Source organism: Epargyreus clarus, unplaced genomic scaffold (genome assembly GCF_041222505.1).
Source record: "Epargyreus clarus isolate Ecla_fem2 unplaced genomic scaffold, WU_Ecla_fem_2.2 ptg000033l, whole genome shotgun sequence".
Lineage (NCBI taxonomy): Eukaryota > Metazoa > Arthropoda > Insecta > Lepidoptera > Hesperiidae > Epargyreus > Epargyreus clarus.
In genome coordinates, this window is record NW_027332238.1 from 1325717 (window position 1) to 1345917 (window position 20201).

General features: G+C 37.7%; 2 protein-coding genes across 3 annotated transcripts in view; one reads left to right on the forward strand and one right to left on the reverse strand.

Annotated features, from left to right (window-relative positions):
- Positions 1–20201, reverse strand: part of PAPLA1 (Phosphatidic Acid Phospholipase A1) — a 162668-nt gene that overhangs the window by 52658 nt on the left and 89809 nt on the right. The gene's annotated exons all lie outside the window — the stretch shown is intronic.
- LOC140755479 (uncharacterized) overlaps positions 19513–20201 on the forward strand; it is an 81978-nt gene continuing 81289 nt past the window's right edge. Inside the window, exon 1 of the mRNA XM_073090752.1 lies at positions 19513–19730. The gene's annotated coding sequence lies outside the window, so the exon portion shown is untranslated. The remainder of the gene's footprint in view (positions 19731–20201) is intronic.

The window sequence follows — 20201 nt, forward strand, 5'->3', positions numbered from 1 at the left end:
AACACTGCAGTTATTAGGTAGAAATAGGTGTGGCGGTGGTGCCGCCGGAGTCGAACCACAAAGGGTTCTACCACCTTCAAAGTAATGTAATTAAGGTAATGTTATTCGAACGTATGTTACCTTATATATAAAATTCTCGTGTCACAGTGCTAGTTACCGTACTCCTCCGAAACGGCTTTACCAATTTTCACCAAATTTTATATGCATATTTAGTAGGTCTGACAATCGGTTACTATCTATTTCTCACACCCCTATACCCATAAGTGATAAGGGGTGTTCACCCTTAACATTTTTTTATTTATCTGTCAACACAACGTTTGCCGGGTCAGCTAGTAAATAAAACATGAATCTGACACCCATTGACATATTTTCTCTATGCTGACACCGCTGACATCTTGACTTTTGCAGTTTGCTTTGCCGTCTTACGAATTTTTGATCAGGTCACGTGTCCTGACAGGACTTGAACATTTTTTACCCATCACAAATAGTGCACAAAGCCGCTAAAGAAGTTTTAACATTAAAAACGACAAACAGACAAACTTCAGTCAAATTATTTATATAGATATCGTCATATGGTATTTAATTTACATGGGTAACTGGTTTTCAACAACATGTCCTAACGACCCGTATTCGCGGTAAATTCTAGTTAGAATCTAGACTCAAATCTAGGTCCTACTCGCTACTAATTACGTCGATGTCTGAATACATTAAGCCTAGATTACATACACTTACATTTTAAAGGTAGGTAGTGATAGCCTAGAGGTTTGAAGGTGGTAGAACCCTTTGTGGTTCGAATCCGGCGGCACCACCGTCACACCTATTTCTACCTAATAACAGCAGTGTTAGGCGCTGCTGTGTTCCGGTTTGAAGGGTGTGGTAAGGGAGACATACTTTTCCGAGGCGTTCCAGCTTAGTCCTCAGGGGTAGCGGCGCATCTGTGGCCGACCTCAGGTGGGAATATCTAATTCTATCTGGGGTTCATTACAGATGTCCATGGGCGGCAGTAGCCACTTACCATCAGGTGGACTGTATGCTTGTCTGCTACTCCTATATTATAAAAAAAATCGGAAGTCCAAGGTTCGATCCCAGGCATGTATCTTTAATTCTTATAAGTCAGTATAAAAAAATACCTAATTCTCACTTGCTATAACGGTGAATGAAAATTAGAGGAATCCTACATACATTTTTTTTAACTTTTCAAAGATTTGTGAAATCTACCAATATCTGTCCTCTCTATGTATAAGCTCCTTTGGGAATCCCTACCCAGCAGTGGGAGAATAATGGTTAGAAGACGTATTCGGCGAAGATTCGGCGAATCTTTAATTCGTATTCGGCGAAGGAAGGTAATGTTTTTCGAGCATATATACTTAATTATATGCATGCGACACTTATCATAGCCAGCGCGGTGGACTATGGCCTAATCCTTCTCATTCTGAGAGGAGACCCGTGCCCAGCAGTGGGACAGTAATGGGTTGATGATGATGATGATGCCACTTATCTTGTCACGCGTTTTTACGCCCGCACGCGTGTCTAGAAAGGATTTCTAAAGGTCGTCAAGAAATATATAGATAGATTATATTAAAGTAAACCAAAAAGCACCAATTTTTCCCAAAAAACATGACAACAATTCCGTGGATAAAAACGGAACCCTATTATTAAGCTTGCGCTACCTGTTTGTCTGTCACAGGGCTCTATCTCTTGAACCGCAATAGATAGGCACTTGAGCTTTTTACAGAGTATGTAAAAATTGCGCCACCCCCTTATATATATTTTTTTTTTTATAATATAGAAGTAGCAGACGAGCATGCAGTCCACCTGATGGTAAGTGGCTACTGCCGCCCATGGACATTTGTAATCAACCCCAGATAGGATTAGATATTCCCACCTGAGGTCGGCCACAGATGCGCCGCTACCCCTGAGGACTAAGCTGGAACGCCTCGGAAAAGTCTGTCTCCCTTACCACACCCTTCAAACCGGAACACAGCAGCGCCTAACACTGCTGTTATTAGGTAGAAATAGGTGTGGCGGTGGTGCCGCCGGAGTTGAACCACAAAGGGTTAAATATATAATATTATAGGCCATAACTCCATTTCTACCCGAGGTTAGTTACAGATGTCCATACGACAGTGACATACCATCAAGCAAGCAAGCACGTACCTGCAAGCAGCACGCTACCTCGATTTCGTAACAAAAGGAAATGATTCACACCTAATGACACATGAACACAGTTCGGAATTTTCGATATTGTATCAAAGTGCAAATTCTACATACTTGTACGTTTGCTAACTAATAAAGGCGCAGCTGTTATGATAAGGCGATAGATTAAGGCGAAGACAATGGTCATAAAATAAATTATTCTAGTAGAACTCTCTATTCGACTCCGGCGTCACCACCGCCGTACCAATTTCTGTTATAACAGCAGTGTTAAGCGCTGCTGTGTTCTGGTTTGAAGGGATCCATTCTGAGGTTCGAATCCCTGGTAGGCAAATGTTATAAATCGATATTAGGTGTCTTATTGGTTAAAGGGTGAGTGGTAAGGAAGACAAAGTTAACTAAGGCGTTCCAACTTAGTAGTCAGGGGCAGCAGCGCATCTGTGGCCTACCTCAGATGAATCTAATCCTATCTGGGGTTGATTTCATATGTCCATGGGCGACAGTAGCCACTTATCATCAAATGGCAGGCATTGTTTGCTAATTAAACATTATAAAAAAAAATATCATGGACTATAGCATAAAACACTCAATTTTGCGACCGTGCCCACCAGTATATTGTCGCGCCGTGATATTGTCAGTTGCAAGGTTTAAGGTTCCAAGTTATTTTTTATAATATAGGAGTAGCAGACGAGCATGCAGGCCACCTGATGGTAAGTGGATACAGCCGTACGGACATCTGTAGTCAAACATAAATAGGATGAGATTCCTACATAAGGTCGGCTGACGGCTACAGATGCGCCGCCACCTTGATGACTAAGCTGGAACACCTCGTACACTGTACCTCGTACACCTCGTACACTGCTGTTATAACAGAAATAGGCGTGGCGGTGGTGCCGTTGAACCACAGAGGGTTCTACCACCTACAACATGTCTCACAGTAAATCGAAATGAACACGTGACTTGCACAAGCATTCCGATATCGACGGTATTGACCTCTATAGAGGTCCGCAAATCTTGCTGGTCAGGGGCGGCGACTGCGCGGCACGTTTGGTTCTCGCTAGGGTTGCCACCGAGAAGAAATTGGAAAAAATAATAAATTTGAAATATTGCATGTAACAATCTTCGATCAATAATACCAGTGATCGAAGGTAACAATTGTTTGGTTCCGACTTGGGTTGACACCAGAACGAATTGTCTATACTAAAATTATAAAGAGGAAAACTTTGTTTGTTTGTTTGATTGTAATGAATAGGCTCAAAAACTACTGGACCGATTTTAAAAATTCTTTCACCATTCGAAAGCTACGTTATCCACGAGTAACATAGGCTATATTTTATATGAAATATATTTGATAAATAGATTTTGAGGCGGTACAAAGTTTGCTGGGTCAGCTAGTAGATTATATAAAAAGTATGTAACACTGTTTTTATCCGAACAATAGAGAAATAAAATAAATAATAGTGCATTATAATCACATTTATGGGTGTAAAATTTCAGCTCAATCGGATACTGGAAGTGGTTCAAATTTATCTTGCAAAATTCCGAGACATTAATACAAGTGTAAAAAGAAATAAAAGATAAATAAAACCTTTTAAAAAGATTGTATGCTTCTCCCAAATATACTTATATCTATATCAAATTAATATATCTACCATAAATATAAAAATAAAAAGAGGGAAAATATAAAATTATTCCCAATCATTAAGAGGGGTTAGAGATTAAAAAAGGGAATTAGGGGTAAAGCTGCGAGCAAACTTTTGTTATACCAAAATAATGTAATAGAATTGGGGCATCCATCTGTTATTTTAGGACAACTGAAGTTTTTTAAGCCCTTATGCATATTTGCACAATACTGAAAATAAAAAAGTTTTCCTTTTTCTGTCAGGTTAACCTTTTTGATATGAAACATCTATAGCCGCACGTAAAACCGATTTCTGGCGTCGCCACGCTATACGATGGTATATATATACAGTCTATATGCAGTAGTGTGTACGGTGTGGCGACGCGTCGCCATGCGCAAAAATCGTAATATTTTATTTGATCATTATGACATATTTAGTTCCTATCACAATATGTTCTTTTCTGCATATTACTTTTACAAAATAATGTCGATGTTTCACATCTGCCAGGCGTCCCGTGACGGCTCACATTGCTTTTTTTTTGTGAATGACCTTAATTACAAACAAATGAGGCGACCAACTTACTCCTTAGTTCTTATGTGGCAACGTAGCTTGTCCTTTTGGGAATTGTCATTTTGGGAAGTGGTCCTTTTAGGAATTGTCCTTTTGGGAAGTGTTCTTTTTGGGAATTGTCGTTTTGGGAAGTAGACCTTTTGGGAAATGGTCGTTTTGGGAAGTGGTCCTTTTAGGAATTGTCCTTTTGGGAAGTGTTCTTTTTGGGAATTGTCGTTTTGGGAAGTAGACCTTTTGGGAAATGGTCGTTTTGGGAAGTGGTCCTTTTAGGAATTGTCCTTTTGGGAAGTGTTCTTTTTGGGAATTGTCGTTTTGGGAAGTAGACCTTTTGGGAAATGGCCGTTTTGGGAAGTGGTCCTTTTAGGAATTGTCCTTTTGGGAAGTGTTCTTTTTGGGAATTGTCGTTTTGGGAAGTAGACCTTTTGGGAAATGGTCGTTTTGGGGAGTGGTCCTTTTAGGAATTGTCCTTTTGGGAAGTGTTCTTTTTGGGAAATGGTCGTTTCGGGAAGTAGTCCTTATGAGCCTAAAGGCTTGCAACGCACGTGGCTTCAGGTAGAACCTGCTCTATACGAAGTTGGTTACAGATGTCCATACTGCTTACTTACTATCAGGTGAATACTCCTTTATTACATCAATATACTATAACATTCGATTTCGCCATGAATCTAGAAAATTCCAAAAATATTTATTTTATTATAATTTTCAGTGTGACAACCCTATTACCATGTCCTCAGTAGTTGCGTTTACAAATAAATATAATATCAAACTCGTTCAATGCAATGTTTACTACTTATTCTGAGTACGGTAGTGAGAAAAATGTATAATTTATACTATAATTGACGTATGGACATCTGTTATAAACCTTGAGTCGTATTGAAGTACTGAGGTCGGCAATAAGTATGCTGCTTAAACGACAAGAAAGACTGACGCGTCTTTCTTGTCGCGTCTTGCTTCTGCATTGACGACCGCGTGGCGGAGCGGTCACCATGACGGTCTGACGCGCAGAGGGTCCCGGGTTCGATCCCCGGCCAGTGAGATTTCTAAATGATGAATTTAGATTTCTGTTTCTGGGTCTGGGTGTTTGTGTATATGTCTCTGTGTGTGTCCATAGCACCCACGATACAGGGAATCCTAGTGTGGGGTTGTGAGTGTAGAAAGCGTTTTTTTTTCATCCAGCATGATAGGCAGTGATAGCCTAGTGGTTAAGAAACTCGGCTTCTTGATCGAGGGGTCCGAGTTTCAAATCCCAGGCACCTCTGGTTTTCAAAGTTATGGGCGCATTAGAAATTATCACTTGCTTAAACGGTGAAGGAAAACATCGTGAGGTAACCTGCAAACCTGAGAAATCGTATAAAAAAAGCTTTTAAAAGCATGTGAAGTCTACCAATACGCACTTGTCCAGCGCGGTGGACTATGGGCTAATCCTTCTCATTCTGAGAGGAGACCCGTGCCCAGCAGTGGGACACTAATGGGTTGATGATGATTGATGAATCCATATGTGGGGATGGGACATGAACACGAGCGTTCTCCCCACATGATCGGGTGAGAATGGACACATCCCCTCCGGCATTGAACACTGCTGTTTATTAGACAGAGTTGGCGGTGTGCCTTCAATTAACCACAAAGCATTTTACCACCTCCAAAAAGTGAGAAACCTTCAACGAGTGTAACGACAACGTACATAATACATCCATTTCACATGTCAGGAAGTTTTAAGGGTTCGTACACAAAACTGCGATGCGACGTCGCATCGCAAAAATCTGCGAGCTCCCTCGACGCATCGCAAGAACTTGCGAATTGATTCGCATCGCACAGTGGTTGTTGTTGTTGGTCACCCTGAGAGACGCTACGCCGCACGATATCGCATCGCAGCAATTCGCATCGCAATTTTCTGCGTTGCGAATTCGCATCGCAGTTTTGTGTTCGAGCCCTAAGTGTGTGCCTTAAGTTTACGGATAAATTCTAACCTCCTACATTCTCAGTTGCTTTTCTGTAAATGTAATGTAATATTAAATTTCGTACTGACATAGTTTATTTAATTATTGTTTTTCTTATTAATTCTTAAATGTTACTATTTTATTTAATTTACTTTCAGCTATTATATAAATGTTTATTCTATTTAATAATGAAGTCTCCTGTATTATGACATTGAATTTGACATGTTAATTAGTGTAAGTGATTAATGTATCGTTCTAATTAACAATAAATAAATAAATTAAATAAAATAAAAATAAAATGTATGTACATATGTGTGATAATAAACACATTCAAGACCACAACAGCTCAGCAAGGCGGAATGAACTTCCGGAATCCAGTTTTCCGTACACCCAACCACACCAACCTTCATAACCGCATATCTTTTGGTGCAGGCCGCTTATTGGCATTACTTGCATTAGTAGTATAAGTATTATTGATTCATTTGCGAATGCTGTTGAGTTGTGCAGCTATTTGGTGTAAGTCCGTTATTAATAATCAATCTATCCAACGGTTTGTTCAGCAAACTTTTGCATACTAGAAATTGACAAATTTTGGTCTCTGATAGGCTACAAAATTAATGTTTTCAAAGGTATGTGAAGTCTACCAATACGCACTTGTTCAGCGCGGTGTACTATGGCCTAATCCTTCTCATTCTGAGAGGAGACCCGTGCGCAGCAGTGGGACAGTAATAGGTTGATGGTGATGAGGTAACATTTGGATGGATTGAGTGTTAATACCGAGCGTTAGCGGTTCGTACGTATATGTGAATATATATCTTTGTACGGAGTGCGCTTTTTTTTCATTTTATTTTTTATAATATAGGAGTAGAAGACGAGCATGCAGTCCACCTGATGGTAAGTGGCTACTGCCGCCCATGGACATCTGTAATCAACCTAGGATAGGATTAGATATTCCTACCTGAGGTCGGCCACAGTTGCGCCGCTACCCCTGAGGACTGAGCTGGAACGCCTCGGAAAAGTCTGTCTCCCTTACCACACCCTTCAAACCGGAACACAGCAGCGCCTAACACTGCTGTTATTAGGTAGAAATAGGTGTGGCGGTGGTGCCGCCGGAGTCGAACCACAAAGGGTTTTACCACCTTCAAAGTGCGTGCGAGTGTTTACGTATATCCAATACACACACGCATTCATAAGTGTTAAACTATCTTTTAATTGCATCTTTTTCAAAAGGATTTTCGAATTGCCTATTGCACGCCTCATAAGCGAAGCGTTGAGGTTGTGCTCTACTCTCGACATTTCAAATAAATAAATATAGTTCAAAAAACTAAAAAACACGCTTTTTAACTAAAAAGTAGAAAATCTAAATGAATCTAGGAATCAATTAAGGAACAGTAAATAGTATAATTGTGAAATAAATCTACAAAGTTTGAACGAAATCTGGCCGTTTAAAGTGGGTCAAAATCGCGCCCAAAGAAGTCGGTTACAAACATACAAACAAACATACATACAGGTGAAGCTAATAAAAAGCGTGTAAAAAAGCAGTTTTCTCGAAACTGAAATTGATTTTTTGTTATTTATATTGCACTTATAGGTTAATTTGAGTGCACTAATATCAAGTCAAATAATATATCAGGCACATAAAATATATTTTAATAACTATTTTTTTGTTTAACATAGTAAATAATAATATTAAACGTAATCTTTTCTGGACGTCCGTGTATGGACGGGTTTATGTGGCATCAAAATTGGTCGAAAAAATGATCGTATCGGAATTTTTTTTTTTAATTATCTAAAGTAACACACGAAATAATTTCTTAGTCAATATGAGCGTTTAATTCCGTCATTAAATTATTATTTATAAAAAACTAATACAACAACAATAAAAAAAAAAATTGCTAAACTTCTTTAAAATCATTTTTTTTATTTGTTTATTGAATAGAAATAAATAATAAAAAATTAAAAAAAAAGTCAAATGTAAAATCTTAAGTTGTAACCTCGTGAATATAACTCCATCTGATATCTATAAATGGTACTTTTTTACAAGACACTGTAAAGTTACATTGACTATTGAGGTGTTTTTCTATTTCTACATTATTTATATAATATACACTTTTAAAAATAATCGGCACTTTTAAAAATAATAGGCGTGCACTTTAGGATTTTCCAAACATTTTCTCATCTGCAAGTGACAATACCATATTCCAATAATTGCACATTTATTTTATTGTAAAAAATTAAAACCTTATCAACCAGTCAATTATGTGATAAGTGATAACACGAGACATCCGTACCCTTATACATTTTAACTACGTGACTTCATTAACTATTTGTAATATTGACGCAAGAATTACAAATGTTTTTAGTTGGAAAGTGTTTAAATTTTTACTTGAAGATCGTAAAAAAAATGTGAGCCGTCACGAGACGCCTGGCGGATGTGAAACATCGACATTATTTTGTAAAAGTAATATGCAGAAAAGAACATATTGTGATAGGAACTAAATATGTCATAATGATAAAATAAAATATTACGATTTTTTTCCAGATAACGATGACTATTTATTGAATTCGATTGCGCATGGCGACGCGTCGCCACACCGTACACACTACTGCATATAGACTGTATATGTCGGCATGCGTCGCCATGCCAGAAATCGGTTTTCGTGCGGCTATAGATGTTTCACATCAAAAATGGTTCTACTATACTGGTACTATTTGACCCACACATACATTTAACAAAATCTTGTAAAATGTAAATCTCACATTTTTGACGTCATTGTTAATGGGTGAAAATTACAAACTGACAAGAAGAAATCTATGACCTTTAGAGCCTTTTCCTGTCACGCGAGTTTTGATGTGAAACATCTATAGCCGCACGTAAAACCGATTTCTGGCGTGGCGACGCATGCCGTGGCGCACGCTATACGATGGTATATATATACAGTCTATATGCAGTAGTGTGTACGGTGTGGCGACGCGTCGCCATGCGCAATCGAATTCAATAAATAGTCATCGTTATCTGGAAAAAAATCGTAATATTTTATTTTATCATTATGACATATTTAGTTCCTATCACAATATGTTCTTTTTCCTATCACAATATGTTCTTTTCTGCATATTACTTTAACAAAATAATGTCGATGTTTCACATCTGCCAGGCGTCCCGTGACGGCTCACATTTTTTTTCTTTTTTTGTTTTTATATACTATAGGAGTAGCAGGCGCGCATGCGGTCCACCTGATGGTAAGTGGCTACTGCCGTACGGACTGTAATCACCCCAGATAGGATTAGATATTCCTACCTGAGGTCGGCCACAGATGCGCCGCTATCCCTGAGGATTAAGCTGGAACGCCTCGGAAAAGTATGTCTCCCTTACCACACCCTTCAAACCAGAACACAGCAGCAAGTGTTTTTCGCTACATCTATTTGTAGGGCCTCTTTCCTGTCAAGCATGTTTGTAACTGCACGTCCCACCCGCACACATGATGTATGTGGTAGAACCCTTTGTGGTTCGATTCCGGCGGCACCGCCGCCACACCTATTTCTGTTAAAACAGCAGTGTTAAGCGCTACTGTGTTCTGGATTGTAGGGTGTGGTAAGGGATACTTTTCCGAGACCTTTCAGCGTAGTCCTTAGGGGTAGCGGCGCATCTGTGGCCGACCTCAGGTAGGAATATCTAATCCTATCTGGGGTTGATAACAGATGTCCGTACGGCAGTAGCCAGTTACCATTAGGTGGACTGCATGCTCGTCTGATACTCCTATCTACACTAATATTATAAAGAGGAAAACTTTGCTTGTCTGTTTGGTTGTAATGCATAGGCTCAAAAACTACTGGACCGATTTTAAAAATTCTTTCACCATTCGAAAGCTACATTATCTACGAGTAACATAGTCTATATTTTATATTAAATCTATTTGATAAATAGATTTTGAGGCGCACAAAGTTTGCCGGGTCAGCTAGTAGTACAATAAAAACACTGCAGTGTAGCCACAAAGATTTCTACATGTAAAACATCAACCATACAATTAAGTGATGTACGATGAGTGTTAAACGAATGAATATGTAGGAGAGTTTCAGGTCAAACGGTGCTTATGTAATTACTAATTACACTGTTTGTTTATTTTTAACTAGTTATTTACCTCGGCGTTGCTTGCGACAAACCAAGGGAGTGGCATTTTACCATTTTATGTGTTAAAATGGAATTTTGTCGCCTGATTTTTATAATTATTAAGACTTGAAAGATGGTTGAATGTTATTGCGCTTGAAAGATGGTAGAACTAGGTTCAACCGGGAAGGTACCACTGTCACACCTATTTATAGGGAAGCAGTTCTGTGTTTGGAAAGTAGTGATAGCCTAGTGGTTAAGAAACTTGGCCACTTGATCGAAGGGTCCTAGGTTCAAATCCCAGGCACGTATCTCTAATTTTCCAAAGTTATGTGCGTATTAGAAATTAATTATCCCTTAAAAGGTGAAGGACATGGCGAGGAAACCTGCATACCTGAGAAATCTTTAAAAAAGTCTTCAGAGGTATGTGAAGTCTACCAATACGCACTTGTCCAGCGCGGTGGACTATGGCCTAATCCTTCTCAATTTGAGAGGAGACCCGTGCCCAGCAGTGGGGCAGTAATGGGTTGAGTGGAGGGATGGGAGTTCTGAGTTTATATATAACTAGTTTTTGCCCGCGGCTTCGCCCGCGTTTAAAAGAAAATAATATAACATACTAACATACATAGAACTGTAAATTCGTACCTACAACTTTGCTAAAGATCATCACTTGATCAAATGCATTTATTCCTTACTAATATCGATTAAAATAATCGATGTTTTGGGTCCAAAACATCGATTCTCAAATTAAATGATCTTAGATCGCCATCCCTAGTTCCCGTGGGATTTCCGGGATAAAAACTATCCTATGTCCTTTCTCGGGTCTCAGACCATCTTCGTACAAAATTTCATTAAAATCGGTTCAGTGGTTTAGGCGTGAAGAAGAGACAACCAGACAGACAGACAGACAGACAGAGTTACTTCCGAATTTATAATATTAGTAAGGAAGTAAGGATTATAGAAAATAAAACATTTTTTACACACACACACAAAAACATACAACCAGAGGATCACACAGACAGACAACTACATACGTTTTATATATCGCCACTTAAGTTTAATTACATAATTGGTAATGGCACAACGTGTGACAACACAACGTTTAGAAACAATGGTGGATGGTGCGATAACATGTGATGTATGTGATACGTTAGGTACCGCGCGATGGCGTGGTAGTGTGAAGTTGCCACGTGAGGTCTGGGACTCGATTCCCGCGCACAACTCTGATGTTTAGTTGGCAGAAAACAGAAATTGTTAAGATTTAAACTACTTCGCAATAATCCGCTACCAATATGGGTATACATATATTTTAAACGAGCTTTTGCCTGCGGCTTCGCTCGCGTTACGAAGTAATATTTTCATCCTCTATTTTATCCCCTTGGGGGTAGAATTGATCAAAATCCTTTCTTAGCGGATGTCTACGTCATAACATCTATTTGCCTGCCATATTTCAGCCCGATCCGTCCAGTGGTTTGGGCTGTGCGTTGATAGATCACTACGTCAGTCAGTCACCTTTGAGTTATATATATTTAGACAATAGGATACAAGTGGCACGCATGTAGATTACTGCAGACTAGATCCGCATGCGGACCGAACCCGCGTGACAAGAAATGAAATAGCCGAAAAAAAATACAATTTTATTTTAGTTATAATTAATTATTCAGAAAATTAATAGATAACGAATGCTTGTACGGGACAAGAATTACCGTTATATTTAATTGACAATAAAATATAGCAGTGTTTATTAATTTTTAACGACCGTAAATATTTTTATGCTCAATCAAGTATGCTAATAAATATATTTTAGCTAGTTAGACATACAAGTCTAGCCATTTAGCTAGCACTAGGTGAATCATTGACTAAGAAGCTTCTCGAATCTCGACTGACCATGTCAAGGGTGGTAGGAAACCTCTGTGATTCGTGTCCGTGCGGCACCACCGCCACACCTGTTTCTACCTTATAACAGCAGTGTTAAGCGCTGCTGTGTTCCAGTTTGAAGGGTGTGGTAAGGAAGATATACTTTTCCAATGCGTTCTAGCTTAGTCCTCAGAGGTAGCGGGGCATCTGTGGCCGACCTCAGGTAGGAATATCTAATCTTATCTGGGGTTGATTACACATGTCCATGGGCGGCAGTAGCCACTTACCATCAGGTGGACTGCATGCTCGTCTGCTACTGCTATATTATAAAAAAAAACAAATTTGCACAAAGCATTGGACTTCAATGACTGCTATAGTAAAAAATACAAAAAAAAAAAATGAGAAATAAATAAGAATTTTGATGGTACAGATCCTCTATCTGCGAGTTCGAGTGTACTTGGCCAATTTTTTAATATGTTTGTTATGATCGTTTCAAATGTAATCAAAATCAGACACAATCTAATATCAATTAAAACAAACTGTATCATAAAAAATATTTAACCCATGACCTAAGACAAACCTGTCTTAGATTTGAGGCTGCTATAACAGTACAGATCGAATCTATCACACTAATACGTTTATGCAACACGTTCTGATCGCTTTATGCTGTAGAGAACCAATTTACATCGACAATTTTAATCCAAACTTTAAATTAAATTTATGGAGTAGTGGCTTGCTGAGGGGACCATACGGTCCTCCTGCACAACAGGTGTTTACGGCGGACACACATACCGTCGTCCTCCCCGAGGTCGCTTGGTGGACGGTTCGAGCTCCCAAGTCCTGCCACCCGCTACCCTTGGAAACCCCCTTTTAGTCGCCTCTTACGACAGGCGGAGGATACCGTTGCCCTATTCCTGTCCTACAGAGATATCCACTGCCACACCTAGGTATTTCTACCTGGGAACAGTCGTGTTAAATATACTATCAAAAATATTTGATAGAAGTTTTAAGCACTTCTTTGAGTTTTTTTGTTGGTGTTCAACACTTTCACGCCTTAACTACATAACCGAAATAATACGTAATGAAATTTTGTACACACGTTGTCCGGTTCAGAAAAGGACATAGGGCATCATTTCATCCCTACAAAAACCTCCGTTCCCTTCCTTTTGCTGCCTTCCAAACTCCGCAATAAAGCCTCATCTCAATACATCGACCCCAAACAGGAGAAGATTAGAAATAAGTTCGGGCGTTACATCGTCACCTCTTAACCAAAAGCAGCACCACTTACATTAATAAGGTGTGGCAGTGTTACTTCCGTTGAATCACAATCAAGACCCATGCCAAACCAACAAATTGTGTCATACTCGTACGTTAAACTGTCATAACTGACATTCCATCATATATCCTCAAGTGACTAGTTTTCGGGGAAACAATAGTCGTAACAACCATAATGCGGCGGTATCCTTTGATGGCTTAGATACCGCATAACTTGGAACTTTGTAGGTATGCTTTGTGTGTTTGTAATGCACTTGAAAAGTGTGTTTGTAATACGCTTGAACCTAAGATGCTAAGCCTCCATAGTCCTTCTTCGACTCCAGGGCGCCACCTATGTAATATGAATATAACAACAAAGGTGGTAGAACTCCCTGTGGTTCGGCCCACAGGGAGTTCTATCACCTTTTCTCCCAGCGCTATCACCGTCAACTTACTTCTTTCTAACAATGTAGTATTAAGCGCTGCTGTATTCTGGTTTGAAGGGTGTGGCAAGGAAGACATAGTTAACCGAGACATTCCAACTTACCATCAGGTGGACTGCATACTCCTCTGCCAGTCCTGTTGTATAAATAAGCTCTAATATAAGACTGTTGTGTTAAAAACTGTCGTATTTGAGGAATGGGGCTAAACTAAGGACAAATAACATTCCAACTTAGTCTTCAAGAGGACTAACCACCTGTAGCCGATCTCGGGAAAGATTTCAATTCTATCAAGTCGACCACGAAGCTAAATAGCTATACTCAAAGCGGCGCTTAGCACTTCAATCTAATATTTAAATTGAAACCTTCAATCTAATAATATTGAAGGTTTAACATTGCTGTTATGACGAAAAAAAAACAAAATGTGAGCCGTCACGGGACGCCTGGCAGATGTGAAACATCGACATTATTTTGTAAAAGTAATATGCAGAAAAGAACATATTGTGATAGGAACTAAATATGTCATAATGATAAAATAAAATATTACGATCGCATAGTCGATTGCGCATGGCGACGCGTCGCCACACCGTACACACTACTGCATATAGACTGTATATATATACCATCGTATAGCGTGGCGACGGCACGGACGACGGTGACGCCACGGCATGCGTCGCCACGCCAGAAATCGGTTTTACGTGCGGCTATAGATGTTTCACATGTAAAAATACACTTTTTTTTTAGTTTAACATGTACAAAACAGTGACAGTGACAAGCAGTGATAAAGTAGTTGTGAAGAAACTCGGCCTCTTGATCGAGGTTTCCGAGGTTCAAACACCAGGCTTTCACCTCTGATTTTTCAAAGTTATGTGCGTATTAGAAATTAATTACAACATCTTGAGGAAACCTGCACACCTGATAAATCTTAAAAAAAAAGCTTTCAAAGGTATGTCAAGTTTACCAAGCGTGGTGGGGTGGGGTTCATGATGATAATGTAGTAACCGCCAATTCTAAGAACCCTACTAATTACTAATATAGCGCAGGTTCGTGTTTCCGAACGGCGTCGCGCGCACCCCTTCAATTCAATCATTGGCAAAGGCATACTAATAAAAACCGCTACACTAATAAATTCCGAAACTACCTCTAAAAGCCTAAACGAAGCCTTATGATGTGGGAACTCCTTAAATAAATTCATATACATATTTACCTTTCAACATAGAACATATTACGCTATAGGAGCGGGACAGGTGTGGCGTCGTTACATAGATCAGTAGATAGATACTTAGTAAAAGTGATTAGTCCAGTTACCAAGTACAGTTCTTTACTTAACATAACCAAAAGCGATTTTAAAAACAAACAGATAACGAAACTGGACCGGAAGGGGAAAAGTGATAGCGAAAACGGAAAAGTATAGTAAAGAAAAGCCTTAACCACAAGATGGTTTGGCGGGAAAATATAACAGAAATAAAAAAGTATACTATTTTTATATAAGAGTAGCAGACGAGCATGCAGTCCACCTGATGGTAAGTGGCTACTGCAGCCCAGAAACATCTATAATCAACCCCAGATAAGATTAGATATTATTCCCTGAGGAGGCCACAGATTTTTTTTATAATATAGGAGTAGCAGACGAGCATGCAATCCACCTAATGGTAAGTGACTACTATCGCCCATGGACATCTGTAATCAAACCCAGATTAGATATTCCTACCTGAGGTCGGACACAGATGCGCCGTTACCTCTGAGGACTAAGCTGGAACGCCTCGGGAAAGTATGTGTCCCTTACCAGACCCTTCAAACTAGAACACAGCAGCGCTTAACACTGCTGTCATAACAGAAATAGGTGTGGCGGTGGTGCCGCCGGAGTCGAACATTTCTTCTTTTTTTTCACACTCGACTTTCATTACATTATTTGAGTGTCTACTGGACCGTATAGCCAAAAAAAATCCAACTGTTGTTTTAGGTGATTGTGTGTTAGTGATAAGAATTACTCACATTGCATAGCCCCATTCAACAACAAGCCGAGTAAAATTGACCCGCACAGCGCCGAACGATCAGTATTCGATCAGCCGTCGCGGCGTGCGGACGCGTGTGTTACACTGTGTTGTGACTTGTGTTTACGATTTATTGTTGTTTTACACCTGTTTCCATGTAAGTGGTTCTTCTGTGGTTATTTTTAATGTTTCTGTCAAATAATAAACATGTACAAGGTTTGATTTTTAAGATATTTTCACGTGTTTTTTGGGAACTATATTAAAAGGTTTTTTTTTATTAATTACCAAAACATTTTACAAGTTTAAAAATGGTTCGTGAACAATTGTAAATAATATCATAATAGATATTACTAATACACTTACAGTTTGATATTTTTCTTTCATATATTTTTTTATATTTATACTTGAGTCAGCATGAAAGCAATCTTTGTGTTGTTTTTTGGGAAATTTTGCATTTTCTGTTAATAATAACGTATACATGTTTATATACCTAATAAAAGATAAATTTATAAGTAGAATTTTACGACAACAACATTAATTTGAATTCATAATAATAAAACTTAACAACATATACAATAATAAAATATCAATAAATGTCAGTAGCAACATTGAGTTGCTAATTATGTTGTCGTTAAAATAATAATTTTTTGGCATATTTTGTCGGTGTTTACCTATCCGACATAATATTTTTATTTTAACTTCATCATCAACCCATCACTGTCCCACTGCTGGGCACGGGGTCTCCTCTCAGAATGAGAAGAATTAGGGCATAGTCCACCGCGCTGGACAAGTGCGTATTGGTAGACTTCACATACCCTTGTGATTTTTTTTTTATAAATCTCAGGTATGCAGGTTTCCTCACGATGTTTTCCTTCACCGTTTAGCAATTGATAATTAATTTCTAATACGCACATCATTTTGAAAAATCAGGTGCCTGCCTAGGATTTGAACCTCGATCGAGAGGCCGAGTTTCTTAACCACTAGGCTATATAGAGGCCGAGTTTCTTAACCACTGCTAGTTTTAACTGTCTTCTACAAATTATTTTAATAATTTAAAAATGTGAAAAAACTTACGTCAAGAAGTTTTAAAATTGTAGCTAATATCCACCTTAATATCAGTTTGTCAAAAATACTTGTCGCTCATATTTGACATAATATTTATGACTTAAAAGTTATTTTACAAGTAAAGAATTATAAAATGGAACTTTTAAAAAAACACATTGACATTCTTTAATTATACTTTGAGAAACACTTAGCATATACAAATTAAAATAATTTCCTTAAATTAAAAAAACAAACCTTGACATATTCTCTAAGTGTCAAAAAAATTAATTAACAATTTTAACTCACTATTAACTCTGTAATCTAGTTTTAACTACAAACAATATAATAATTATAGTTTAAAAACTAAAAACCACGCTAAAATTGCACAAGGAAAATCTTTAATCCTGATTCCTAACGATCCTGATGAGGAGAATGGGATAAAATTATTAAAATCGCGTATTGTCATCGGTTCTTGATAATTGTTCAAAATTTTAAATTAATCGGACAGTTCAAAGTGGGTAAAAATGGAGTTCAAATTTTCCGTTACATACATACATACAGGTCAAGGTAATAAAAGCGTGGTAAAAATAAAAAAAATGACTCACATCGAATACAGCCATCCATTGCAAAGCCTTATAATTTCTGATACAACACCTGTGATATCCCGAGGTGGTCAATGGTGGTAGCTGGTAAGTGGTAGTGGCGTCGACCGTGTGGTCAGAGCGAAGTACCGCGAGCTACTACGTTAAACCATCGCTTGCTTGTCGTAACATTTAATATATAATATAAGTGGTGTTTTAGTAGCAATATGTTCGGTTTGGAAATATATATGTTGATATGTGTAGATCAGTCTAAAACGATAGGATCATTGACTACAAAAACATCAAAATTATACTTGATAAACCAGTATATCTTATATATAAAATTCTCGTGTCACAATGTTAGTTACCGTACTCCTCCGAAACGGTTTTACCGATTTTCACCAAATTTTATGGGCATATTCAGTAGGTCTGAGTTTCGGCTATCTATTTTTCATACCATTAAGTGATAAGGGTTGTTCACCCTTAACGTTTTTTTACTTATATGGTAACACGTTTATTAAAATATTACATTTGCCTGATACAGAATGGAAACGAATTGCGCCCCCGTTTCAACATGGCGGCCAAGGGACAACAGTTTGACCCCACACACTAGGATTTAGCTTTACACGAAACCTCCGCTGACATCCAAAAAATAAAAATAGAAAAATTGTTTTTTAGTCATAAATAAAACTTTGAATTCAGAAAAATGTACAAATCATAGATACATATACCTTACTTATACCTTACATACATAGATACTTATACCTTTTGACCAAATGAATACAGGATTTTTTATTCTACATACAGAAGCGTGCTGGGGTAAAAACTTTTAAAGGGGGCGGCAAAATTTTACTAATTACATTTGTCACATAAATAAAACATGTATTTGCTTTTTTATACTATGAGCTGAGCCCCATGGTTTCTCCCGCATTCTCAGGAGTAAATATTCGGGAGACTTCATGTTTTTTTGTGAAAACTGATTATTTTTCTAAAATAAAAGTAGCCTGAGATACTCCTTATAACATCAGATAACTTATCAGTGAAAGTCCCGTCAAAATCGATGCAGCTGTCTCGGAGATTAGCCCGAACAAACAGACAGACAAAAATTTTAAGTGTTTTATGTAATAAGTATTTTATATACATTCAAATAAATTTAGTAACAAGCTATAATTTTGATCTTCCAGACAGATACAGATTCAAATTTATTTATTACTTAAATGTATTTCTAGTGCGACTTTTAGAACTCAACTTGATGCTTCAGGCGGCAATTTCGGGGCGGCAAAATTTATCACTAGGGGATCCTTTTTGCCCACAACTTTTACAGAGGTCGGCAAATTTATTACTCAAACGCCGCAGTTTATATTTCTACATGATTTTTAATTTCCAGTATTATCATTTATGTTATTATCTATTAGTGTGATGAAACTCATGTCTGTACATTATTACAACATAGTATTTCTGAAGTAGCTAATCAAGGCTTATTATCTAGTTAGTTTCCTATGAATCGCATTTATATATGTAATGTAGCATTTCCAGAGACATCTCATGAGTAAATAATAAAATTAAATAAGAGTAATAACTTTTACCGACCCCATTTTAACCCTTTAGGGATTGATTTTCCAAAAAACAGTGGCACCAACGGAGAAAAATGTGTTTAGTTATTTCCATCCAGAAAGCCAAATACAAATTTTCATGGAGTTTAATGTTAAAGTTACACGCATTAGAACGTTCAAATCGATCTACTGTAAAGTTGTGAAAACGCACTTGCACCAGTTTACGTAGGATCCGTTGATTTGTTCGTTCGCACACTGCTACATCAGTACTATAAAAAATGAATCTCTCATTTGAAAGAATGACATCCAGCAATACTGTATCACATGACAGGATTCCAAGGATACCAAAGCTTAAAGCTCCCCGCTGATGATACGACACACGACGGATACCTGTCTATCGCGAGTCGCGTCGTCAGTCAGTCTGTGAGCAGTGGCCGGCTTACTCGCGCTACGAACAGTCGAGTCTCACGAGATCACGACACCGCGACACTAGTGTACCGAGAAGTGTATTGTGTTATTAAACTTTGCAAAAGTGAAATTTTTTTATCACATCGAAATATTTTTTATTAACTCTGTTGTTTTGACGTAGTGAAAACATTTTAAATATTGTTTCCTAAATGTAAGTATTTTATTGCGTACGTTTAGTTTTTAAGGTAAAATATTTATCACATTTTCTTTTCGTAAAAAGCGCAATCATTAATATTACCTATGTAATTCATTAAATAAGCCAAGTTAGTATAAATAGAGTATCCTTGTATTACACAAAGTTTTATTATTTCCATAAAATATACCTTCACAAAAAAATCAGACAGTATTTAAATTAGTAGTAGTTAGATTTGTGTTTTAAAATATCTGTCACAAACATAATCTTTATTTAAAAATCAATATGTTCAAAAAATTCTCAACATCAATATTTTTATTATATTACATCCCCAAGTATTGCAGCCCTAAGTTCCTTTGTAATTTTAAAAAATATATATTTTTTTTTTTTACCCTCGTTAAAGTTTGTTATAAATGTCTAACGGTAATGATCATTGATCAATTTTGTGAACGAATATTTTGTTTAAAATTATTAGTATACAAACTTCAA